Source organism: Mus musculus, chromosome 2 (assembly GCF_000001635.26).
Source record: "Mus musculus strain C57BL/6J chromosome 2, GRCm38.p6 C57BL/6J".
Taxonomy (NCBI): domain Eukaryota; kingdom Metazoa; phylum Chordata; class Mammalia; order Rodentia; family Muridae; genus Mus; species Mus musculus.
The window spans coordinates 54451230-54477890 of NC_000068.7; the positions used below are offsets into that span (position 1 = coordinate 54451230).

At 37.8% G+C, this 26661-nt stretch overlaps 1 protein-coding gene across 9 annotated transcripts in view; it reads left to right on the forward strand.

Annotated features, from left to right (window-relative positions):
* Galnt13 (polypeptide N-acetylgalactosaminyltransferase 13) overlaps positions 1 to 26661 on the forward strand; it is a 682099-nt gene that overhangs the window by 15019 nt on the left and 640419 nt on the right. For 5 of the 9 annotated variants that reach the window (XR_374098.4, NM_173030.2, XM_006498087.4 and 2 more), the window contains exon 2: positions 26419 to 26489. The exons of the other annotated variants lie outside the window; for them this stretch is intronic. The gene's annotated coding sequence lies outside the window, so the exon portion shown is untranslated. The remainder of the gene's footprint in view (positions 1 to 26418; positions 26490 to 26661) is intronic. 9 annotated transcript variants of the gene reach the window in all.

Here is a 26661-nt window from a genome sequence, read left to right on the forward strand (position 1 = left end):
GAACTTTTATTTGTTAAAGGGCTTCATTTCACAATGAGCCGGGGTATAAAATTATGGACCAATAAAATGTTGCCACATTTTGATAAATAAGAGGTTGCACTTCAGTGGTGCATGAAATGGTTTCTGCTTAAGGAGTCAGTTATATACACATTGTGGTAATAAATCTAGCAAGAGGTTTGGGGATCTACTTATGTTAGGGATTATGCAAATGTAAATCAGGTGCTCTCCAAATCTCATCAGTAGATACTTACAAAGGGTTTTCCTGCTCCTAGCATGCAATGACTGAGTACATGTGCAGTCCATGCACTGGGTGGGGGGGGGGAGGTTCGTGGGGATCCAGTAAACAACACGTCCTCATATTCCTTACATGTCTGCACGTCTTGGCTGCCAGAAGTCTCCTATTACTGTAACAGTGGTTTTCTTTTCCTTGCTTCTGAGGCTTATCTTCATGGCCTGTGATGAATAACATGTGTAGCACAGAGATGCTCTCTTGACAGGCCCACCCATTCTGGCAAGATAGGGCTGTTTAACCATAGACAAGATTAAAGATTATCTGTTGCTTGAACGAAACACCTGCTAATTTTTAATTTACATATATGTAATGGTATATTGTTTTATTAAAGATTTAGTTTTTCTTTGTGTCTTCCTTAATACTTCTGTACTGTGCTGTAGCATCAGCAAGTGTGTGTCTCCTCGGTTCATTTCCTGCTGTGCAGGGGCTTCAAGGGCAGGCAATGTCTGTAGTATCCAGAGTACTGCTAGAATGAAATGCTTGGCTGATTGCTACCAAGGATGCCATTCAGAGCACTACATTTTTTTTTCTGCATGCATCATGCATTGGGTACCAGGAATAAAATTCACTCATGTTGTGTCTCAATTGAAAATCTGTGATATTCTCTTCTCTCTCTCTCTCTCTCTCTCTCTCTCTCTCTCTCTCTCTCTCTTTCTTTCTTTCTTTCTTTCTTTCTGACAGGTTTGTGTGTGTGTGTGTGTGTGTGTGTGTGTGTGTGTGTGTGTGTGTGTGTGTGTGTGCGTGTGTGTGTGTGTGTAGTACTGGCTGTCCTGGAACTCACTCTGTAGACCATGGGGGTCTCAGACTCTGAGATCTGCCTACCTCTGCCTCCCATGTGCTGAGATTAAAGAGCGTACCACCAAGCCTGGCCTGCGCTATTTTCCTAACCCAGGTTTACAATATCTACTTACAAGAAAATTCACATGTTCTTGCTTTTGTTCACATATATGCCAGGGACTCCTTCTGTAATACCAAGTGCATTTATTGGAATCCTACTCTACCAAAATAGCTATTGTACCCAGATTGATGCTGGGTGTTATTTTGTGGCCTGTTTCTCTTCCCTTTAAGCACAGAACTCCTGCAGCAAACTGTACCTCACACAGTTTGACAGCCTTGTCTGCTAATGCTATTAAACCTGGGTAGGAAAGGGTTTTTCATTCTCTAGGGAGAGCTGGTCACTGGTACTTGTTTTCTGTCTCCTTAAATCTGCTTACTCTTGAAAAGGAACTAATCAAGGAGTTGTCTTGCTTATTGATGCTCAGGAATCATTTAATGCCACTTTCCTGTTCTGTGGTAATTTAATAAATAAATTTTAACCTGGATTGTAGAAACATATCTACTTTTGTCTCACCTTTATAGGCCATGGCATCCAAAGGTAGCCACTTCTTTTAGTGGCTTATCTAGCAAAATGCTCTACACAATTAAGTCCTTACCATGCACATTTAACTAGATTGCATATGCATAGCTAGGCCTGTGGGCTTCTGAGCGCTGCAGCAGTAGCTACTTTGGAAAGTGATGCAGACCAAAAAGTCTTTTTGTGTGATCTTCCCAGTAAGACCATCAGAACTACCTTTCAGCTGGGCTGTTTGAGTGTTTCCCGTGCAACTGGTTCTCTTCTGATTTCCAATTAGTCAGAGATTGTATACTTGATGCACTTCTTGTTAACCTCAGTGTCTGTTTTAAATAGTAGTGTCTTGACAATGTTAACCCAAGCCAACGTTAGAAAGAGATCTTTAAAAACTCTTTTATTGATTCTTTGTGAATTTCACACCATGAACCCCAATCAAAGTCGTCTTCACCTCCCTCCATGTCTACCCCATGTCCTTGCAACCTCCTCTACGAAAGAAAACAAAAAATAAAAATAAAAAATAAATTAAAATAAATCTTGCCATGGAAACTTCAGTGTGTTGTGTTGTATGACACAGTAGATCCTTTTGTCCAAACAGCTGTTCTTGCAAATACTCATTTCAAGGATGCTTCTGAGGCCTCTGGCTTCTGCTACCCCATCAATGCTGAATCCTCTGGAGTTCTTTTGGATATCTGGGGGTTGACTTGTGTCATGGAGATTCTGCAGCTTTGGTTCTGCAGAACTGGCTCCTTCGTGCACTCTAGCAGTTCATAGAAGGAGTAAATATTGGGGTAAAACAACTCAAATTCTTACATCTGAGCCTGGATGGTAAATGAGTTTGTTAGCCTGTGGCTGTCCTGCTTTTCCAAAGAGAAGGATAGGGCCACTCTGGTGTTCTTGGAGCCACATCTGCCAAACCTGCACCCCCAGGGCCAGCTCTACTGTGCTGCCAAGGCAATTTGCCAGTGCTGTAACAGTTGTAAGAATTCTCTCAACTCACCCCAGTGAGGGGTGGGACCAGCTATATTTTATACTCATACCACCATGTCCAGCTTTCCTACACTGTCCAGAGAAGGGTGGCAGGTGGGCCCATCTCCACTGCAGAGGGGTACAACCTGCTCTCCTGTGTTCATGCCTTCCAGGGCCAGGTCTCCCAAGCTCTCCAGGTGAAGGTATGGTAGAAAGAGATCTTTAAGGGAGAATCTCGTTAGCTTACCAGCACTCAGGCAAGGAAGTGTTAAAAAATAAGCCCAGTCACTCTAGTATGCTACTCTAAAATAAAAGTATCACATAATATATTACATAGTCTTTTGTATAGTCCATTTTGACAGTGAAGGCACCTCTCATAACATAATTCTGATTATGAGAGTCTGTGTTGGCTACAGTTTATGTCAATTGCACAGGAGGTAGAGTCACTTAAGAGGTGGGAATCTCAATTGAGAGAATGCTCCCATAAGACCAGGCTGTTGGCAAACTTGTGTGGCATCTCCTTAACCAGTGATTGATGAGGAATGACACAGCCCATTGTAGGCTGGTGTTCCCAGGTTCTATAAAAAGCGAGATGAGCAAGCCCCAAGGAAGAAACAAGTAAACAGTGCTTCTCCATAGTCTATACATTAACTTCTGCCTCCAGTTTCCTGCCTGGTCTGTGCTCCTGCCTCTGTTTCCTATTGTGGACCATGATTCAGGATAGGTAAGGTAGATAAACCATTTCCTCTCCAATTTGCTTTTGATATTGTCTTATTCAGAGTTTTCTTGCTCTGAAGAGACACCATGACCAAGATAACTCAAGAACATATTTAATTGGGCCTGGATTCCAATTTCAGAGGTTCAGTTCATTATCATCATGGCAGGAAGCATGGCAGCCAGCAAGCAGGCGTGGTGTTAGAGACAGAACTGAGAGTTCTGCATCTTGAGCAAAGGCAACCAGGAGGAGACTGGAATTTCACAATGGGTAGACTTAAGCATGGGATACTATACAGGCCACAACTCTGAATACTGCCATTCCCTGTGGGGTAAGCATTCAAACACATGTGTTGCTGGGGGCCAAAGCTACTCAAATCACCATAGACATGGTCCAAATCAATGGTAACCTTATGTAAGACAGACAACTAGCTGGTAAACCTTCAAAAGCTCTAAAGGTCAACTTTCAACATCTGCAGCCTATCATTCACAGCCCTTTGTAGGAGTCTATCCTCAGTGGCATTTTGGATTGACTACCTCTTAGCCCGTTTCATAAGAGTTGCTGAATTTTTCTGCATGATATAGACACATAATGACTGTACATGTCTCATTTTCTTATCCAAATTCACTTAAAATGTCCCTTTTGGTTGATAATTCCTTATACAGTAATTTCTCCCCAAAAGGATGATTTCATTTTCTGTCTTTTCATGATAGTTTGTTGCCATTGATGCTGCTATTACACATGTTATTATGGTTTTGTCCCCACTGTCTCCCTTCAAAGATCATGGGCTCTTTCACAATGACAGTCTATTCTAGATTATCCCCTAGGCCCCACAAAGGACATAATATAAGTAATTCGATAAGTGCTTTGAAAAATTACTATTGATTAAGGAGGATAAAGGGCTATCAAATGAGGCTTCTAATATTGTCTGTCTCTTTTTCTGGAATATGATGAGAAAATAAAAATTACGGTAGTAGCTTGCAAAGACAATTATCACAGAGTTATTGCAATCGTGGGTCCAGGAGGAGGCTAAAAGCCATTTTGTTCCAGGTCATATTCACACTATACTTCTAATTGAGCTGTGCAGTTCAAAAGGCCACTGTTCTAAATTTAGGTTTAAAGATGTTCAGAATGGTCTTTAGTGGTTTTTTTTTTTAAAATGAGCTACTATCTAAACAGTCTTTTGTCCCTGAAAATTCAGTTTTGATTTATAGCAATGATGTTTCCATTTGTCTTAATTTAGCTTTATAACTTGGTATTTAGCTAAATCTTTCATAAACTAATATAGTGAAACTATTACCATTTCACTTTGTATATTATAAATTTATCAGTTTTGGATTTTAAATATATATCCTAATTTCTTCGATGTCATTTTTTTCTGTTGTGTTATTATTTTAAATGTGATTTGATAGGTAAAGGACAATAATCATTCAATCTATGACAAATGTTATTTTTCTTTTTTTACTTTTACATGATTTTTTTTTCAAGACAGTTTCTCTGTGTAGCCCTTGCTGTCTTGAAATTCCCTCTGTAAACTAGGCTAGCCTCAAACTCAGAGATCTCTCTGCCTCTGCCTCTCAAGTCCTGGTATTAAAGGCATGCACCATCACTGCCCAATGAAAAGTTTGATATACATGCATTACCTAGAAATTATGTTTTCCACCTAGTCAGCCATCTTTGGGAAGAGAGGCCCTAGGTCTTGCAAACTTTATATGCCCCAGTACAGTGGAATGCCAGGGCCAAGAAGTGGGAGTGAGTGGGTAAGCGAGCAGGGTGGGGGTAGGGTATAGGAAACTTTTGGGATAGCATTTGAAATGTAAACAAAGAAAATATCTAATAAAAAATAAAATAAAATACATTAAAATTTCTCCTTGCTATAATAGAAAAAAATGAAATTATGTTTAATCTATGATTAGAGGGCCTAAAGTAATTAATACTCTATTATTATACTGAGGAAAAAAAACAAATTCTTGTTATATATTGTTCATATTGTAAGATGGCTTTGAAACATCACCAGGAATCAGACCCTTATTGCCTCAGGTCTACATAGGTGCACATTTTGGAGTAGCAACATAAGGAGAGCATGAAGAAAAATTAGGCAAAGAGAAGCCAAACACTATCACAGTTTACTGACTTTTCAAGGTTGCATCACTTAGCATATGGCCCATTTTTGTCCACTCCCACTTCCAGCTCCTTCACTCCTGGAATCCTACCGAGTTTACAGGTGTGCTATTGGTTTTTGCTGAGGCTTTTACTTTGGTTATTTTTGAGATTTTTAAACTGGTAAAAGATTGTGTTTTAGTATCTTACATATTTTGTAGCAGATTTGGAAAGTTAAGATGTGTATAAGAAGGGAAATTAAAATTACACGTAAATCACTCTATATCATTTGTGGTAATGAAATTCAATTACTTTTACATCACATAGTAATTATAATTGCTAGCATCTTTTTTTCATCTTGATATTGAGATAGCGTCTTGCTATGTAGTGCAGGCTGGCCTTGAACTTAGAATCTTACCTTGCACTCTTGGGTGCTGACACTGTAGATGTGTATCGCCATTTCTGGATAGTTTTCTGTTTATATGCATGTATGTAGGTTTATAATTATTTGAATGATTTTACTTCATTCTCTATATTATTTTCAAGTTGAAGTGTCTACCACCACCACCACTCAGCTGAATAACATTTTATAAGCATACAATATATTCCGTTCATCCTTGTGTATTAGATGTTAGGTATTATCTTAGTCAGGATTTCCATTGCTGAGAAGAGACACCATGACAAAGACAACTTTTATAAAGGACAGATTTAATTGGGACTGGCTTGCAGGTTCAAAGGTTCAATTCATTCTCATCATGGCAGGAAACATAGCAGCATCTAGGGAGACAAGGTACTGAAAACGGAGCTAAGAGTTGGACATTTTTGATCTGAAGGCCACTAGGTGAACACTGACTCCCAGGTATCTAGGAGAAGGGTCTCAAAGCCCACCCCCTAAGTGACACACTTACTCCAACAAGGCCATATCTCCTAATAGTACCACTCCCTGGGCTAACATGTTCAAATTACCAGAGACATTCCAGTTGCATTAATAGATTTATAGTTAAAAGCATTGTAAATGACACTGGTGACCTTCTTTGAACTTTTGCCTACATTCATGATGAATTATTAGAAAAATGTCATGATGTGGAACAGGTTAAAATATAGATATATTCAGGGAAAAGAGCATACATTTTCAGAGGCTATGCTAAAATCAAGTGAAGATTGTGACACCGCCCACACTTTTAGCATGTATATGTTGAGAATGAGGTGTGCAGAGCAAAATAGAGTGGTACTGACAGACAGATGGGTCTAGGAAAAAGGAACAAGGCTGACAAGTGTTTAGAACAACTTTTCTGCCATTTCTTTAAACATTCAATTAAATCAGGGAACGAAAATTTGACTGAGATGACAAATGAGGTAAAAAATACAACTCTGACTTGTTCCTAAGTGATGAAATACAGGACTAATAATAGCCTTCAGTTTGTGACATTTACAATGAGATACTTAATTGTGGTGCACAGTTTGGATAGGAAGTCTTACACTGGCGGCAGTAGTTTGACAAATAGACACAGGAAAATTACATATACATATTTCTTCATACCAGGGGGTCCATGTTTGTTGTGCTTACAATTGAAGTTATTTATTCAAATTTACAGTAGAACGTATGCACTTAAGTTAGTTTGGGCTATGTGAAGGACAAATTCTGGGAGGGAGAGGAGGGGGAAGAAGGGCGTATGACACTTTAGTGATGACTACAAGTTATAGATTAATCAGCTCACTTTGATATCTAGGAAAATAGAGGAATAAATCAAAGAGACAATTGATTTCCCTACACTTCAAAGGGAAGAAAAAGTAGGATAACAACCAACCTGACTTAAAAAAAAGTAAATCACTCCGACTTAATCTAATTTTATTCTCTGACACATTGACAGGACTTAAATATGAGGAGAAGCAGGAAGAGTTCATATATCTTTACTTCAGTAAGGCTTAGGCTTTGTCTCTCATGGCATTCTCATCAACCAGTAAAGGGAGCTATAGCTTGATGTTTGTCAGTGAAGTAGTGACCTGCTAGGAGCACTAATTAAGACTCAAAGAGTTTATTGTGAGCTTAAATAGGATATATGTATTAATTTCCATAGCCTAATTCACAGTACGGAATCTAAAGAGTGGGAAAGTTTGTAAACGTGCAGGAATTTGTAGGACAGTAGATTGAATTTTGGAAGAAAGTTAGGTTGAAATGAATTGAATTTTGAAACGGATCATTGATTTAAGTGGCACTTTAAAAATATCTATTGCTGGGGAGGTAACCTGACACTATGCTGCTATAAATTAGAAAAAGATTTGGTACAGCTTTTTGCATTATTCAAAGGAATCCGCTTTCCTGCCTGTCCTTGCACCTCTTGTGATGTAATCGTGTCCCTTTGCCTGTGCTGATTTATAACACCCCATGTGCTCATTGATTTGTGGGGGTTTCTTTACTCAAAATTTTAAGTTCTTCATTGGTGCATTGTAAAGAATGAAGAACTCGTGCTAGTCCTCCAAGTGATAACTGTTTCACTAAAGCCTCTCTTCTTATACTTTCCCCCTTGAAATGTTGAACATAACATTGTCGACTTTGGTTACAGTCTTCTGAAAAATACATTTAAAGGTTATTACATGTATCAAGTATAATCCTGGATATGTGTATAGCTTAGCAAATGTGACTGCATGAAGAACTGGGCCAAAGTGAGGCATAAGCCAGCAACAAATACTGTGTGTGAGTACCACAAGCTGCAGTAATTGTGAACTATAACCTGATTTTGGAACCGTGTGAATAGAAAAATGTTGGGCATTAGCTTTAATAGAATATGGTTAAAAATGCCATAAGCCACACTCTGGTTAACTCAGCAATTTTCTGCACATTCTTATCAAAATACATCATTTGAGCTGTGGCAGGAGACATGCACAAGGCCCTTTGCAGCATTCTGGTTTTGAAGCAAATGTCTGGTGATAACCTAAACGGTTTAAAAACAGAATAACTGATGGCATGTTACAGCAGTCAGCTATTGGCCAGTGACATAGACATGACACGCAGTAGAATGCTAAAAATGGTGATGGAGCCACTCAAGGAAATTCGCAGTGAATTAAAAGACCCAGTTTAAAGAGTGTACTGGGGGTTGGAGAGATGCTTGGAGGCTAAGAGCTTTTTCTGTTTTGCAGAGGGCCAGAGTTTGGCTCTACGTACCACGTCTGGGGGCTCATAACCACCTATAACTCCAGTGCTAGGGTATCACTATTCTGAATTCCACTGGCAACCACATTCACACACACACACACACACACACACACACACACACACACACCTTATTTAAAAGGAAAAGAAAATCTTAAAAACGAGTATATGGAGTCTAATTATCTGATTAAAGTAAAAGACTAATTATAGTGAAAATATATAATTTTAGAAATTATAAGTGATTTTAAAACTGTTTACAGTTTTTGAAATAGAAAAAGAGAACTTTGGAACTTTTAGAAAAGAAATTATATCAGAAAAAAATTTTGATAATATTTAAAATGTTATCTTTGATAATGGTCCCTTTTCCTTAATTTCTGTCTGGCTCCATTTATTTGTTTAAATATCTGTTTATTTTTAACTTTATATCAACTTGTTGACTATATTATTATACTATGTATTTAAAAACTTCAAACTATATTTTATATTTATTTTTAATTATGCGTGTTTTACTTGTTTAGTACACATATAAATATAAAACATCAACAAATGGCTTTTGATATTATGCATGCTTTTTATTAATTAAATTTGTTCTTTGACAATTTCATACATGTACTCAGTGTACCCTGATTATTCTCACTTTGGTCTTCTCTTATCTCCCATCCATACTAACCCTTCTCCCTATATATGACCCTCTACTAGACTCATGTCTGTTTTGTTTTGTGACCTACTGAATTGAACTAGGGCTGTATTTGTGAGCATGGGTGTGGGACTATCCATTGGAGCCTGGTGGACAAACACATGGTTCCAAAACTGGAGGCAGTGATTCTCCCAGCATCTGTCAGTAGCTCCTATTTCATCAGGGGTCATGGGGCTCTAGGAGTTTGTACTATGTCCATAACTTACTGTGAACAGGGACTTTATTGATCAGACTCAGTGTAGGTAGTTACAGCTCCTGTGTGCCTATGACTGGAAAGGCTGTATTATGTCCCAAATAAGTCATTCCATGGCCTTTCCCCCAGTCTTCCACTTTGGGAGAAAGTGTCTAGCTCAGTTCCAGCTTGAATTTAAATTCAATCGAGATATGTAGTACCTTTAGTGATAGTGTCTTATCATCTTATTATGCTGGGCAACCAAAGGCAGTGGCCTATAATATTTTATGGGCTTCTGGGAGGTTCTTGACTAATAACTCAGAGGTTTTCCAATCTGCAGTGGGATTTTTTTGTTTAATATTCCTTGGCTTATAGGAGCAGTTTTTACTGGCTTCACCTCTGCAGGCTATTTCGCTATCTTTAGATTATATTTTAATTGCCTTATGAGACAAAAGGTTGGCATATGACTTTTCACATATATACATGTAGATATGCACATATATATGTGATACAGGTTTTGAGTATGATATATGCAGTTATGAGACCCATCTATATATATTTAATGGAGTCTCATCATCTCTCTCTCTCTCTCTCTCTCTCTCTCTCTCTCTCTGTGTGTGTGTCTGTGTGTGTGTGTGTGTGTGTGTGTGTGTGTGTGTGTGTGTGTGTGTGTTTGCGTATGAGTGCTTTTAAAGACAAGGTTTTTCTGTGTAGCCGTAGCTGTCACAGAATTAACTCTGTAGATTAGACTGGCATTAGGCTCAGAGGTCTGCCTGCCTCTGCCTCTCCAGTGCTGGCATTAAAGACATACCTAATTGACTTTTTCATATGTTATTCCTTGAGTTGGGTAGCCAGCTCTCTTTATTTCTTTTCTTTTTTCCTAAGCTCCGCTCTATTCACTGCTTGGATTTTTCTGCCCACAGTGTGCCCCTCTCTACTGCACATTATTCTCTTTATTCTAATATCTCCACACCATGGCCTCTTTCTTGTTTCCTGGCTTTGTATAGGCACTTTACATTGAATACACATATGCAGAAGTGTATGTTGCATCTGGGCTTAGGAGACCTGAAAATAATTTTTCCAGCTTTCTTCATTTGTCTGCAAACTTGAGACTTTCCATTTCCTTTTCTCTCGGAGAAAATCACACTGTGTGTATGTGTGCTTATACATTTTCACTTTCAATCCATCAACTGGTGAACATCGAGGTTGTTTACTTTTCAGAAATTCTTTGTGTCTTTTTCTTTTACTCTTGCTTTGTTTTTCCCTAGCATTTTCAGTTTTATACTGAAGCCTTGGTCCATTTGAGGTTTCTTTCTTTCTTTTTTGAATGGTGAAAGCTGAGAATCCAGTTTCATTCTTTTCTGTGTGGATATTCAGTTTTCCAAATGTCATTTGTTAAGATGAAGTATTTTCTACATTGTTTATTCTGAACAACTTTTCAAACCACACGTGGCTGCTATGACACGGTGTAACCCCACTCTCTTTATTGTCCTGTTGGTCTACATGTCTCTTCCTGTACCAGTGTCATGCTGCTTTTACTTGTGGCGACTCCATGGTATAATCTGAAGTCGGCTTGGTGCTGCTCGCAAGACTCTTATCTTGCTCACAATCGCTTTGTCTTCTCATAGACTTTGTGTTTTTAAAATGAATATTTAGATTGTTTTCTGTAAAGAGTGACATGGGGCTTTTGATTAGGATTGCATAATTTTCTTTGGGTAACATGGTAACCAGCTAATTATTGACTAATGTGCAGTAGTATTTGTAAAATTAGGTGCACTCAAATATGGTAAACATTGTTAGGGTTGTAGTGTCCTCTTCAAAACTTGTTCTGTGGTCTCTTCTGATTACTTTTGAGTTACACCTGATTTTGTCGGAACAGCCCCACTTCTTTTTCCTGATCCCATTGGCTAGAATACTTCCCCCTCATCTTTTCACTCTAAGTAGTCGCTTTCCTTTGAAATGATGTGTTTTTCTTGTAGGCAACAAGAAGAAAAAAAAAAACCAGCTTTTAAAATCATTTGACTAGCTGTTCCTTGTGACTGTGAAATTAAAGCCATTAGTTTTAAAGGTTGTTTTGGTGGCTTTGTATTAGTTGCTACATGTTTGGTGATTCTTTGGTGTTTGCTTTTTAGTTCTATTTTGCAAAACTGCTGTTCTAGCATCATTTTCCCCCCTATAGTTTCTTGGACATGCTTATCCTTCCAATCAGTCTAAAGTATTCCTTTCAATGCTCTTTGTTGAGATGCCTTGGTGGCCTTAAATTCCTTCAGCCCATTTTTATCATGGAAAAATTTTATTTTTCATTCAATTATGATGTAGGTTTGACAGGTGAGTTATTCTGGTTTAGCATCTGTGATCTTTTAGAACTTGATGACCGCTTTGCTTCAAGCTCTTCTGACCTTTAAAGTTTAAAAGAAAACTCAGCTGTTATAGTGATGGGACTGCCTTGATATGTGACTTGGGATTTCTTTCTTGCAGCTTCTAATGCCCTTTGTGTGTTCTGTATGTTTAATGTTTCAACTATATTATGGGGATTTCTTTTATGGTCTTTTCTATTTGATGTTCTCTGTGCCTCTTGTACCTGGATGAATGTCTTTTTTGCTAGATTTTTTTTCTATGACATTTTTTTTTGAAAATGTTTTTTTTTAAGTCTTTAACCTTCTTTTGTGCACATAATTCATAGATTTGAAAAAGTGTAGATGCTTTCCAAAATTCCATTCTGTTTTTGTGGGGGAGCACCATCAGTCTATCATCATCCAATGTTAGTCCATAATGCTGATGAGACAAGCATTATATGTACATTTCAATCTAGGAAGGTATAATTTGAGCCAGAAGGATGACTCAGCACTTAAGAACGTTTTTGCTTATGCAGAAGACCACAATTTAGCTCCCAGCATACCAGTCAGGTGACTTACAACTGTCTATACCTCTAGCTCTAGAAGATCTATCACCTCTATCCTCTTTTGCCTCACTTACATTCATGTGAACATTGTAAGTGGTGCAGCTCTGAAGGGAAATGTTTTCCTAGTAGAAGTGTTATAGCTCTCAAGTGAAAGGCATCTTCACAGTCAGGAACCCCCCCACCAAAAAAATACCACAAGATCACACCACACAACAAATCTTACACACAAGATTTATTGGGAAAGAGGAAAAAATAGCAAAGCACTTAGCCTAAGGTAGGCTTCATATAGGGATTTTCTGGTTAGGGGGCAGTGGAGCTTTCAAGGGTGGCCTCAAATTGGTGGCATTCTGAGGCCTGATCTTGGGGCAAGCTCTGGGATTGGTGGTGCTTCGAGTTCGAGAATTTTCTGTATAGGGTGAAGTTTGGCCACCTGTATTTTGAGGGGCTAGAAATGGCCAGTAAAGTAGTCTAGGGGTGAGGCCTGGCTAACACACATACTCACTCATAGACTCACAAATATATAATGTAAAACATCTATAATATAAAATTATATTTATGTATATAGTATATAAATGCAGGAAGAGACATGCATATCACTAAAGACCTCTCTATATTTTAATTTTTTTTAGTTTAAAACAATTTTTATATTTAAATATATTTTGATCATATTTTTCCCTCTCCCAAGTTCATCCAGATCCTCTCCTCTTCCCAACTCATCTAACTTTAAATTCTTTTTCACAAAACAAACTAAAATCCATGCAGCACTAAAATGACCCAAATCTAGAAAACAAAATAAGCATCACGCCAAACAAAGCAAGACAAACACCATCAAGCTCCTGTCTGGTATAACTCAGAGATTCACCATGACTATGAATAGATCATAATAATATTATAATATTAACTAATATTATAATAATATAATTAACAATTAATTGTAATAATAGGCTATTTTATATCTTAGCCCCTAATCCTCATGGCACCAGGATTGCAATTTAGAGTACTCCTAAGATGTAGCACCTAGTCATATCAGTCCAAGACATATAAAGTCCAAAACCCAAGATTACATGTATTCTGTCTGTGTAGGCAGGGTCCTATTTTAACATATATGTCTGACAGTTGTTGTAGCATTGAGCAGAGTAAAAGAAGTTTGATTACAAAAGCAGAAATAGCAATTAGCCTCATGACCTATTATCTTGCTAGGACAGCAAACTTGACTAGATCAATTTAAGAACAGTCTTCGACATCTGGGGAAAAAGTGGAACTGGGAGGCTAGTGTACAACCTGTGCAATGAGGGCTTTCATGCTAGAGGTATTTTTGCTTTTTGGACTCTCAAGTATAGTAAGTCTAAACTTTAAGTGTACTATTAATCATCACAGGCTATAACCAAATAAAAGCACACATACAAAACCTGTGAAGTTCATTATTTGTTGGTCAGCTACTCCTGAACATAAGATCTCTCCTAGAATAATTGGTAGACCCAGCACCACTCCATTGGAGAAAACTCATTCTTCCTTTCATAGCACGTATAAATGGCAGTACTCTACTGGCTAGGTTTAGATTATTCATGCATTTTTTTGGTGTTGTTTTGCTTTGTCTTTTAAATATAGTAAAATAAAATACAATAAGTTAAAACGAAAACATATTACTTCAAAGTTGGACAAGACAAGCCAACATATGGAAAAGGGCCCAAGAGAGAGCATAAGAGCCAGATACTTATGTGTTCACATCCTCAAGAATCCCTTTCAAACACCAACCGGAAGGCACAGCATAAGCACCAGGACCTGGTGCAGACCGATGCAGTTCCTTGCATGCTGCTTCAGTGTTTGTTGATTTATAGGGCCTTGTTTTCTTAGTATCTGCCATCCCCTCTGGTCCTTAAATTCTTTACACTTCCTCTTCCACAGAATTCAATAGCCCTGAGAGGAGGGGTTTCATAGAGTAATTTAATTTATGGCTGAGAGTTCCAAGGTCTCTCAGTCTCTATGTAACATCTGGCTGTGGGCCTTTGTATTTGTTCCCATTTACTGCTGGAGGAAGCTTCTCTGATGATGATTGAACAAGGCACTGAGTCTGGGATACCTCACTCAGGATTATTATATATTTTTTCCTAGTGTTATCCATTTGGCTGAAAATTTTATAAGGTCTTTCTTTACTTTTCATTTCTCCTTTCTCTTTTCTCTTCTCTTCTCTTCTCTTCTCTTCTCTTCTCTTCTCTTCTCTTCTCTTCTCTTCTCTTCTCTTCTCTTCTCTCCTCTCCTCTCCTCTCCTCTCCTCTCCTCTCCTCTCCTCTCCTCTCCTCTCCTCTCCTCTCCCCTCCCCTCCCCTCCCCTCCCCTCCCCTCCCCTCCCCTCCCCTCCCCTCCCCTCCCCTCCCCTCTTCTCTTCTCTTCTCTCCTCTTCTTTTTGATAGCTGAGTTGTACTCCATTGTGTACATAAACCACATTTTCTTTATCTATTCTTCTGTTGAGGGGTATCTAGCCTGTTTGCAATTTCTTGCTATTGTGAATGGAACAGCAATAAAATTTGGTTGAGCAAGTGTCTCTGTGGTATGATGGAACATCTTTCGGGTTTATGCCAATGAGTGTCTTAGGGTTTATATTGCTCCAACAAAGCACCATGACCAAAACAAGTTAGGGAGGAAAAGGTTAATTTCACTCCAGTTCCATATAACAGTTCATTATCAAAACTAGTGAGTGCAGGAACTCATGGAGTGCAGGAACCTAGAAGCAGGAGCTGAATCAGAGGACAGGGAGGTGCACTACTTAATGGGTTTTTTCCTCATGGCTTGCATAGTCTGCTTTCTTTTAGAAATCATGGCCCCCACCCCCAACCCCTGCTCTTCCAGTCCAGAGATGGCACCACTCACAATGGGCTGTGCCCTCACCCCATCAGTCACTAATTAATAAAATGTCTTACAGGCTTGTGTACAAGCTAGTATTATGGAGAAATTTTGTTAAACAAGGCTTCATCATCTCAGAAGACTTTAGTTGTGTCAAGTTGACACCAAACTTCCCATCATAAATGGTCTAGTTGAATTTTGAGGTAGATGTCTTTCCACTTTCCCTAGAAACCACCACAGTGATTTCCATAGTGGCTGTATGAGATTGCATGGCTACCAGCAATGTATAAATGTTCCACTTACACCAAATCCTTCTCAGCATGAGCCTGAAACACCATGAATTGTCTCTTGTTTTGTTGATCTTATCCATTATGATAGGTTTAAGATTAAAGTCTCAAAGTAGTTCAATTTGCATTTCTACGATGGATAAGATAGTTGAATATTTTTCAGATCTTTAGTTTCCTCTCTTGAAGATTCTCTGTTTAGATATGAACCATATATATATATATATATATATATATATATATATATATATATATATATTAATTTGGGTCATTTTTTATGATACCCTATTTCTGAAGATATATTTTAGATATTAACCTGTTATTGGATGTGTAGTTGGTAAATCTTTTTTCATTCTGTAGAATGCTACTATATATAAGTGAGAGTTTCTTTTACAATGAAGAAGCTTTTCATTTTCATGAAGTCTCATTTATTAATTATTGATATTAGCACCAAGGTAATGGTGTTATGTTTAGAAAGTCTTCTGTACCAAAGAATTTAATTCAAGACTATTCCCCACATTTTCTTCTATCAAGTACAGTATATCTGGTGTTATGTTGAGGTCTTTGACCCATTTGGAGTTGAGTCTTGTGCAGGGTGATAAATATGGATCTATTTGCATTGTTCTACATGACCAGCACCATTTGTTGAAGATGCTGTCTTTTTTTCTCCAATTTATTACTGGAGTCTTTATAAAGAAAATCACATCTTCAATTTTGTTCCATTGATCAACTTTTTCTGGTTTTGTCCCGATACCATGCTCCTTTTACTACTGTAATTTCATAATGCAACTTGAAATTGGGGATCATGTTATCTCTAGTAGTTCTTTTATTATCCAGGATTGCTTTAGCTGACCTAGATTTTTTGTGTTTCCATATGAAGCTGAAAATTGTCATTTCAAGATCTGTGATAAATTGGGTTGTAATTTTGATGCCAACTGCATTGAATCTCTAGATTGGTTTTTGTAGGATGGCTATGTTTTACTGTGTTAATCCTACTGATCCATGAGTCTGGAAGATCTTTCCATCTTATGAACTCTTCAAGTTTTCTTCAATGCCTTGATTTTTTTTTTATCATAAAAACCTTTCACATTTTTGGTAAGAGATATCCCAAGATAATTTATATTATTTGAGGCTATCGTGAAAGTTGTTTCCTGATTTCTTTCTCTGATGATTTGTCACTTGTATATTTGAGGGCTACTAATTTTTCTGAGTTAATTTTGTATTGAGCTATTTTGCTGAAAGTGCTTATTGGAATTCAGAATTATTAGGAATTTTCTGGTGGAAATTTTAAGGTCACTTATGCAGATTATCATATCATCTGCGAATCTTCCTTGCATGTGCACATACTCACTCATAGGTACACAAGTACAGAATATAAAAAAAATCTTTAAAAATCTTGTAAAAATTATTCTTAAGTATAGAATACAAAAAATGAAGAAAGAGGCTTTTATATCACTAAGTGTTTCTTATTGCCCTAGTAATTGACAAAACATTGGCCCAACATTTTGATTTTATAAATAACATTTATTTATTTTTTTATTAATTTGTATGTATGTTCACACACACACACATGTACAGGCCATAGTAAGAACATGGCAGACAGAGAAGAACATGCAGAAATTAGTTCGTTTCATGATGTGGGTCTAGGCCTCAAACTCAGGTGGTTAGGCAAAGGCTTTTACTCACTGAGCCATCTCACCAGCCCCCTGCTTAGCTACATTTGTTTATTTTGTTTAATTCTTTCACATTTCATATATGTGTACCATGTATCCTGGTAACAACCACGCTCACTTACCCATTACAACTTCTCTAGGACTCTCTGGACACACAACACTCTCCCAATTTAATTGTTTTTGTTGTTGATGTTGTTTGGTTTTTGGTTTTGCCACTTTCCTTTTCCTACTCCTGTTTTTTTCTCTTTTGTTGTAACACACCAAATCTAAGTAGCACTTTTTTTTTTCCATTTTTTATTAGGTATTTAACTCATTTACATTTCCAATGCTATACCAAAAGTCCCCCATATCCACCCACCCCCACTCCCCTGCCCACCCACTCCCCCTTTTTGGCCCTGGTGTTCCCCTGTACTGGGGCATATAAAGTTTGCAAGTCCAATGGGCCTCTCTTTCCAGTGATGGCCGACTAGGCCATCTTTTGATATAAGTAGCACTTTTAAACAGGCATCACCTGCCCCTAAACAATGGGCAATCTACCAGTGGCCACCTCCAAAGAAAAGTGACTCTCTCTATAGTGGCAGATTTTAAACATTAATGTGCTCTTAGCTGTGTCTAAGGAGCCCTTCTCACTTCCATGGTATGATATTTAACTGGCTTGACCCTGGAAGGGTCTTGTGCAGGTAACTACTTCCATGATAGATCCAGAGGACAACACTTTGCAACCTAATTTCATGGCTAGTTTTAAAGTTATAATGACTGTACTTGAACTCTGAGTACCTTTGCTACATGCAGCAGTTGATCTAGGCCCTTTACTTTATGTGCTCTCTCTTATTGCATCTATAGAGACACCACATGCTTTTTTCCCTACGTTAAAGTATTTGTGTTTATTTCCTAATAATAAGGAAATTCTGTACACACAGTCAAATCCCAATTATTAAAGCTAAGACATTTTGCATCATTGCAGTACTTTTTTGTCTCACAATATTTAGGTTCAATTATAGAAGCATTTGTTTCTTCCCTTTAAATTTATTTTAATCTGAAACATTTCAACAGTTTTTAATTACTTTGGTGTTTGAAAGGTTGAGACAGATATTTTGTACAAAGTCCTTCAGTTGCGTTTGCTTGATGTTTCTTAATGACCAATTCAGTTGATGCGTTTTGGCGTGCACATGCAAAGAAGTGTTGAGTATTTCTTAAGTACATCCTGTGTATGTGCCCCATTATTGATGCAGTTGTTCTTGACAATTAGGTAAGAAAGTCTCTGCCAAGTTTTTCCACTGAACGTGAAATCTTCCGTGTTATAATTAATAGCTAATTTGTGGGTAGATGCTTCCAGACTTTTGAAATGTACCCCTAGAAGAAACATAGGTGTTTTTTTCCCCAGTATTATGTTTGTTTAATACTTGGTTTTATAACTCCTTCTTACCTCCATTTATTTAAGGGACATTCAACTGAAAGGAAGAGTTTGCTGTGTTCATTTATCATCCACTCATATATTATTTTAATTTTATTCTTTCAAATAATAATTTTATTTTTTGATTACCATGTGTTTTCCAGGTTTACCCTGTGTGATACTGCTGAAGCCAGTGGCTGTATTCTGTGGTTGCCCTCATGTCTTTTCTAAATTACTTATTCTCTGAACATTTCTGTTTCAATTGTCACCTTAAATTCCACATGTGTGTGTGTTTTGTTTGTTTGCTTGCTGTGTTTTGTTTCATATGGAAAACAATGTGAAAAAGGTCTCAAAGTGACACATTTCATTAGTATTTTTAAACCATAATTATACTAAGACCCAATTCTGGGATAGTGTAATATGGGATTTCAGGCCTTTATATATTAAGATTTGTGAAAAATATGTTTGTATTTCAAAAACTTTGCAGTATACCATAAATTAGGCAAAAGTTTTTTTTTTTTTTCCCTTTAGTATTCAGCATTCCCTTGGTCTAGTTCATTGAGTTAAATTGAACATTTTCCTTTATAATTATTATATGGCACATGCATCAAGAGAGGAAAGCTGGTGATGGGAGGGAAGAAGCAACTCCTGTCTGTCCATGTCAGGTGCACCATGGCACATGCCCTGCTCAAATAAAATATAAAAACCAGTGAAAATTTTAAAATTATCAAATATGTACTGAAATGAATCACACTTCAAACCCACAGATGTTTAAAATATGTATACAGATTAAGCTAATGTTTGAGCACCTGAATTGGGGCATGCTGTAAAGGACAGTATTCTAAGGAGTTGTTTCTGTAAGTGAAGCAAGCATACAAGGTTAAGGGAAGGCACAAACTCCATCTGTAAATCACAGAGCACTGTGGACAAGAAAGGACTTAAAACCAGGGGCAAGGCATTCCAAAAGTGTTTGGAAAAATAGGAACTAGGTGAATATAGAAAATGTTTTACAGAAGAGAAGCAGAGAGGGAAATGTATTGCATGTGTTCTGAGTCCAGCCTCACAAAATATTTATTTTTAATTTACTTGTGAAGAATCTTGTTTTTAAACTTCTTATTCTTTATGAGTTACACATCATATATCCCATCCCTGTCCCTTCATATCCATCCTTTTCACTTGTAATCTCTCCCCAAAAGAAAATGAGAAACAATATATATATATTGGATATATATATATCTAAAGTAACCAAGCAAAACAAATCATAGAAAACATCCCATTGTGGAAGATTTATTGTCACAATATGTCCCACAGTATACCTCTTTGTCAACACTTTTTTTCTCCTTGCAATAAACCACTGGTCCGGTTCAAGACCTTTACTACACCATCCATACTGGATCCTCACTGGGACTCCTCTTTGTTGTCCTGTTGTTGGCTGTGTCATGGAAACCCTGCACAAAAGGAACACAAAATGTCAACATTTTGAAAATCATAGATTCCATTTTCTTTATGGCTTAATTGTATGGCATTTTCTTTACAAGCTTTGTTGATAATTTCTAGTCCCCCCTTCCCCCATATTGTGACTGTGTAAATAGGGCTGCAATGAACATGGGCAGTGAATGTCTCTTTAACAGACTGATGGCATTTCCACAGGAATAACATTGCTGTATAATTTGGTGGGTGTATTTTGAATTTTTTGTGTTCTATAGTAAGTATACTAATTGCCATTTCCGCCAAACTGGGTAGAGATATTATTTTTCTGTATTCTTTCCGGCTTTCTTTCTTATAGTCTTTTTGATAATAGCTATACTTTCTAGGGTGAGTTAATATCACTTGACTTTGATATGCATTTTTTTCTGGTGACTTGTGATCTTGAATTATTTTTAACATATTTATGAATTTTCATAAATATTTGTTTAAACCTATCTGCACCTTGAGTTTTTTTAAATCTTTGTATATACTGAATATCAGCTTCTCACCTGATGTGCATTTTGCAGATATCTTTTTGGATCCTGTGTCTGCTGATTTTCCTTTGTTATGCAGAGGGTTTTAAGTTGCATGCTCTCTTATTTGTTTATTGTCACCTTTTTTTTTATTTATACCTTTGTGGTTTTTGTTCAACAAATACTTGCTCTCTTCAATGTGTTGACACATTTTTCTTCCTATCCTTTCTTCTGTTGCATTTGTACTTCCTAGTTTTACTTTTTTAAAAAATCGGTTCTTTTATTTATTTATCTTTCAAATATTATCCCCTTCCCAGTTTCCCCTCAAAAAAGCCCCTATTCCACCCCCTCCCACCTACTTCTATGAGTGTGCTCCCTCACCCACCCACCCACTCCTGTCTCACTGCCCTAGCGTTTCCCTGCGCTGGAGCATCAAGCCTTCACAGGACTAAGGGCTTCCCCTCCCATTGATGCCAGAAAAAGGCACCGTCTCCTACATATGCAACTAGAGCCATGGGACCCTCCACGTATATTCTTTGGTTGGTGGTTTAGTCCCTGGGCTTTCTGTGGCATCTGGTTGGTTGATATTGTAGTTCTTCCTATGGGGTTGCAAACCCCTTCAGCTCCTTTAGTCATTTCCCTACCTCTTCCATTGGGGACGCTGTGTTAGTCTGATAGTTGTCTGCAAGCATCCACATCTGAATCAGTAAGGCTCTTATTGAAGAGTCTCTCCGGAGACATCAATATTAGACTCCTGTCAGTAAGTACTTCTTGGCATCAGAAATAATGACTGGGTTTGGTGCCTGCATATGGGATACATCCCCAGGTAAGACAGTCCGTGGATGCTCTTTCCTTCAGTCTTTGCTCAACTCTTTGTCCCTGTATTTCCTTTAGAGAAGAACAATTCTGGGTTAAATTTTTGAGAAGGGTGGGTGGTCCTATCCCTCAACCTAGGACCATGCCTAATCTCTGGATATGGTCTCTACAGATTCTCTCTCCCCTTTGTTGGGTATTTCAGCTAATGTCATCCTGGTTGAGTCCTGGGAGACTGTTTCTTGCCTGGCATCTGGAACTTTCTGGTGGCTACACACAGTTCCCAGTCCCCCATTGCTACCTCTGTTCAGATGCTGACACACTCCCCCGACACCTCTCTCTCCACCAACACCTGATCCTGTCCCACCTTTTTTCCTCTCCCTCTCCTCTCTTCCTCCCAAGTTCCTCCTACCCTCTACCTTCCCTGATTATTTTGTTTTACCTTCTAAGTAGGACTAAAGCATCCACACTTTGAAGTTCCTTCCTTAGCTTCATTTGTTCTGTGAATTGTATCATGGGTATTCTGAGCTTTTTTTCTAATATCCACTTATCAGTGAGTAGATACTATGTGTGTTCTTTTGTGACTTTGTTAACTCACTCAGGATGATATTTTCTAGTTCTATCCATTTGCTTGTGAATTTCATGAAGTCATTGATTTTTAATGGCTGTGTAGTATTCCATTGTATAAATGTACCATTATTTCTGTATCCATTCCTCTGCTGAGGGACATCTGAGTTGTTTCCAGCTTCTGGCTATTATAAATAAGGCTGCTATGAACATAGTGGAGCATGTGTCCTTATTACATTTTGAAGCATCTTCTGAGTATATGCCCAGGAGTGGTAGAGCAGGGTCCTCAGGTAGTACTATTTTCAATTTTCTGAGGAACTGTCAGGCTGATTTCCAGCATGGTTGTCTGAGCTTGCAATCCCACCAGCAATGGAGGAGTGTTCCACTTTCTCTCTATCCTCGCGAGCATCTGCTGTCAACTGAGTTTTTGATCTTAGCCATTCTCACTGGTACAAGGTGGAATCTTAGAGTCTTTTTAATTTGCATTTCCCTCATGACTAAGAACATTGAAGATTTCTTTAGGTTCTTCTCTGCTATTAGAAATTCCTCAGTTTCAAGTTCTTTGTTTAGCTCTGTACCCCATTTTTAATAGGGTTATTTGGTTCTCTGCTGTGGTAAATTTCCAACCCAAATATGCCCCAGCAATAAAAATACAACTCAATTAATATGAATACATGGTACGTGCCGAGACTGGGCAGATCTACAGCTACACTACCATCTTCTATTATCTATGAAACCCCTTATATCTTGTGGTTTCTCCAGGCCATATCTTTTTGCTCCACTTTTCTTCTTCTTCCTCCTTCTCTACATCCTCTCTCTCCCAAACCCCCTTCTTCTGTAGCTCTACCTTCCACCCCACCTTCCCTTTATCTGCTCAATCATCAGCTCTCCTTTATTTACAAATTAAGATGGGAGGCAGGGTTACAGGAAATCACCTGAGTGGTGACTCATTCCTGTTCACAACCCCTCACAGGAGAACTGAATTAACATCAAATATAATTAGCCCCAGGGCTATCTGAAACACTCTGCAGTCTACCTTCTTGAGTTCTTTATATATATTGGATATTAGCCCTCTATGTGAAAGATCTTTACCAACTCTAGTTTTATTTTTAAGATTGTAGTTAATCTTTTTTTTTACATTTTTTATTAGGTATTTTCTTCATTTACATTTCCAATGCTATGCCAAAAGTCCCCCATCCCCTCCCCTCCCACTACCCTACTCACCCAATCCCACTTCTTGGCCCTGGCTTTCTCCTGTACTGAAGCATATAAAGTTTGCAAGACCAATGGGGCTCTCTTTCTAATGATAGCCGACTAGGCCATCTTCTTTTTTTTTTTTAAATGTATTTTCCTCAATTACATTTCCAATGCTAGCCCAAAAGTCTCCCATGCCCTCCCCCCCCCACTCCCCTACCCACCCACTCCCACCCTTTGGCCCTGGCATTCCCCTGTACTGGGGCATATAAAGTTTGCATGTTTAATGGGCCTTTCCTTCCAGTGATGGCCAACTGAGCCATTCCTTGATACATATGCAGCTAGAGTCAAGAGCTCCAGGGTACTGGACAGTTCACAATGTTCTTGCACCTGAAGGGTTGCAGATCTCTTCAGCTCCCTGGATACTCTCTCTAGCTCCTCCACTGGGGGCCCTGTACAATTTGCAAAATTCATGAAGCTGAAGAAGAACGAAGACCAAGGTGTGGACACTTTGCCCATTCTTAGAATTGGAAACAATCACCCATGGAGGGAGTTACAGAGACAAGGTTTGGAGCTGAGACAAAGGGATGGACCATCTAGAGACTGCCATATCCAGGGATCCATTCCATAATTAGCCTCCAAACGATGGCACCATTGCATACACTAGCGAGCGTTTGCTGAAAGGACCCTGATATGGCTGTCTCTTGTGAGACTAGGCTGGGGCCTGGCGCACACATGGGTGAATGCTCACAGTGGGCTATCGGATGGATCACAGGCCATCTTCTGATACATATGCAGCTAGAGACACAAGCTCTGGGGTACTGGTTAGTTCATATTGTTGTTCCACCTATAGGGTTGCATATCCCTTTAGCTCCTTGGGTACTTTCTCTAGCTCCTCCATTGGGGGCCCTGTGATCCATCCTATATTGTGAGCATCCACTTGACTTTTATAACATGGAGTTCTAGTTTCATTGTTTTCTGTGTGAAGCTATTTTCTCATGACCAATTTTTGGTCAAGTGGTGGTATCCCTAATTTGCCCCTTTGCTGTTTGATGTAAGGGCTTACTCCTAGGCTCCCTATTCTGTTCCATTAGCCTTTGTGTCATTTGTAGCCAATACTATGCTGTTTTGATTGGTGCAGCCTTGAGGTATTTTTGAAGTCATGTAGCATGATATGCAAGGACTATCCTTGGCTTGGTAGGGGGTCCTGAAGAAGTGGTATTCAGAAAGGGTAAAAGAATTACTAGAAGCCAAGTGTGATGTACATGCTGGCAACCTGTGTTCTACTCTAGGCAGCTTTCTGTCTAGATCTCTAAAGAGCTCATCAAGATTGCTCAGTTCTTGCAGACCAAAGCCACGTGTTTTATTTTTATTTATTTATTTAGTTAGTTAGTTAATTAATTTTTTTTGAGATAGGGTTTCTCTGTATAGCCCTGGCTGTCCTGGAACTCACTTTGTAGACCAGGCTAGCCTGGAACTCAGAAATCCTCCTGTCTCTGCCTCCCGAGTGCTTGGATTAAAGGTGTGCACCGCCACACCCAGCCAAGTCTTTTATTTACATATCATTTCATTCATTTACTCCAGATTCCCTTTTGATTATCCCACGTGTAAGCATTCCTTGATCCCAGCCCCTTGACTCACAGAGAGAAATAACAAGCATACTTTTAAAAAATATTATAAATGAATTCAGAGATTTCCTGACTTTGTAAGGACAAACAATTTATTTAGCTGGGTGGAATCTTGCCTTATGATTGCCACTCCCCAAAACTCTTTATCTCCTTCTGTAATATGTTTTTGACATCCAGGCTCATAATGCAGTTGCCTTTTTTTTTTTAAGTCTGTGAATCCCCCTTATATAATTCATTTTGCATCCTTATAGTTGTGGAGTTGAGAAATTACATTTTTTTTAAGCTCATGTTTTCAGAGTTCTTTCCCACAGCCTTAAGAGCTGTCCTGAAGGCCACATCATTCTACCATTTTGGTGATCCATCAGAAACACTCTATCTTCTACTTCTGCTGATGATTATGGAGTTATTAACCTTGGCAGGGAGAATATTTCCTGAAGGAGGAACATGAAGATGAATATATATATATATATATATATATATATATCTGTTAAGTTCTAAGAACACTGAAAATGTAATACCTAGTTTATTGAATATTTCTAGAAAGGTTAGTTGTGAGGCATTGATTACCTCCTACTAGCCTGTCTAGTTGAGAAACCACATGATTTTTGTTTAGCTCAGGCTCCCTTAATATGCATTTACTTAGTAGGCACACTAATATAGTAATATGCTTTTTGTTATAGCTTATTTTATTTAAACTTTAACTGAAGACAAATTTACTTATTCTGTTAAGTTGTAAGAACTCTGAAAAGGAAATACCTTGTTTATTGAGTATTTCTAGGTTTATTCTTTTCATTTATCTTCAGTCCTGAATATTCTATATAGCTTTAATCTTTTTGCTAAGCTATAAGTTAAGTGAAACAAAATCATCTGTTCATGGGCCAGACAGAAACAAGTCCCATCCTGGTCTCTTTTCTATGCTCTAGAAAACAAAAGACCCCTTACATTATGACACATTTTATAAATGTCAGAGATTCCACTCCTCTTTGAAATTAACATTCCCCTAAAGAAACTTGCTAATCATGGTAGTTATAACCACAGTGAGCTTGATCAGTCTGAAATAACACGGTTTTTAAAAGGCTTACTATAATTTTCATTAGTTTGTGGTTTGTTTCTTTTGAATAACTCTTTAACAAACATATACTCATTATAAAGCTTACCTAAATAGAAATATCTCTTGCTTCAATGTTATTGTGTCCTTTTAATAATAATCCTTTAAAACAAATTAATTAATACAGCCTGAGTAAATCACTTTCTACTTCGACTCATGTTGACATTGCATGACAGCATGAATTGGTGCAATTTTCTGGATAATTCAAGCAGAATTCACTTCTAATTCAGTGATTTTCATATTTAGACAAAAGTGCATTTAAAAATTTTGTGTGATTTGAATAATTACCTTAAACATCTACCTAAATTTTCTTAGAAGTGTACTATAGTTTTGAGTTGCTTTGATGTGATTTTATTAATATTTTGTATAAAAATTGTACTCAAAAGTTATTCTGGAGTTTGAGTGCTGTGTTCTTATATTTTATAAGTATCTTTGACAGTTATTTAAAATGTTCACATATACATGGAAATATTTCTGTTCACTAGCCTTTCTACTTGCTAGCTATATAACATGTCTTTTACAAAAGTATTATTTCATAGTATGAAATTATGTATTGCCTGCTTATAGACCTTCATCATTTCTTTGGTGACATTGCCAAATTTCTTATATTTTGCATTTTTATTCCTTCACAGACATATTTTTTAGGAGTTTTTTGAAGATGGATATTTTCAAATCATTTTGAAACAGTCAAACACCATATACAGTAAGTGATCTGTAATTTTGTTTTTCAGTCACTTATAGTCATTTGAAATTTTTGTCAGTCATTCAGAAAAAAGCATTTTTTTCTGCCAAGTTCTTGACATTCAGGATTAGAGAGAGAATGTGTATAAAGCTAGGAAATGGGGTATTTCTGAGTCTGAATTAAGTTGTACAGT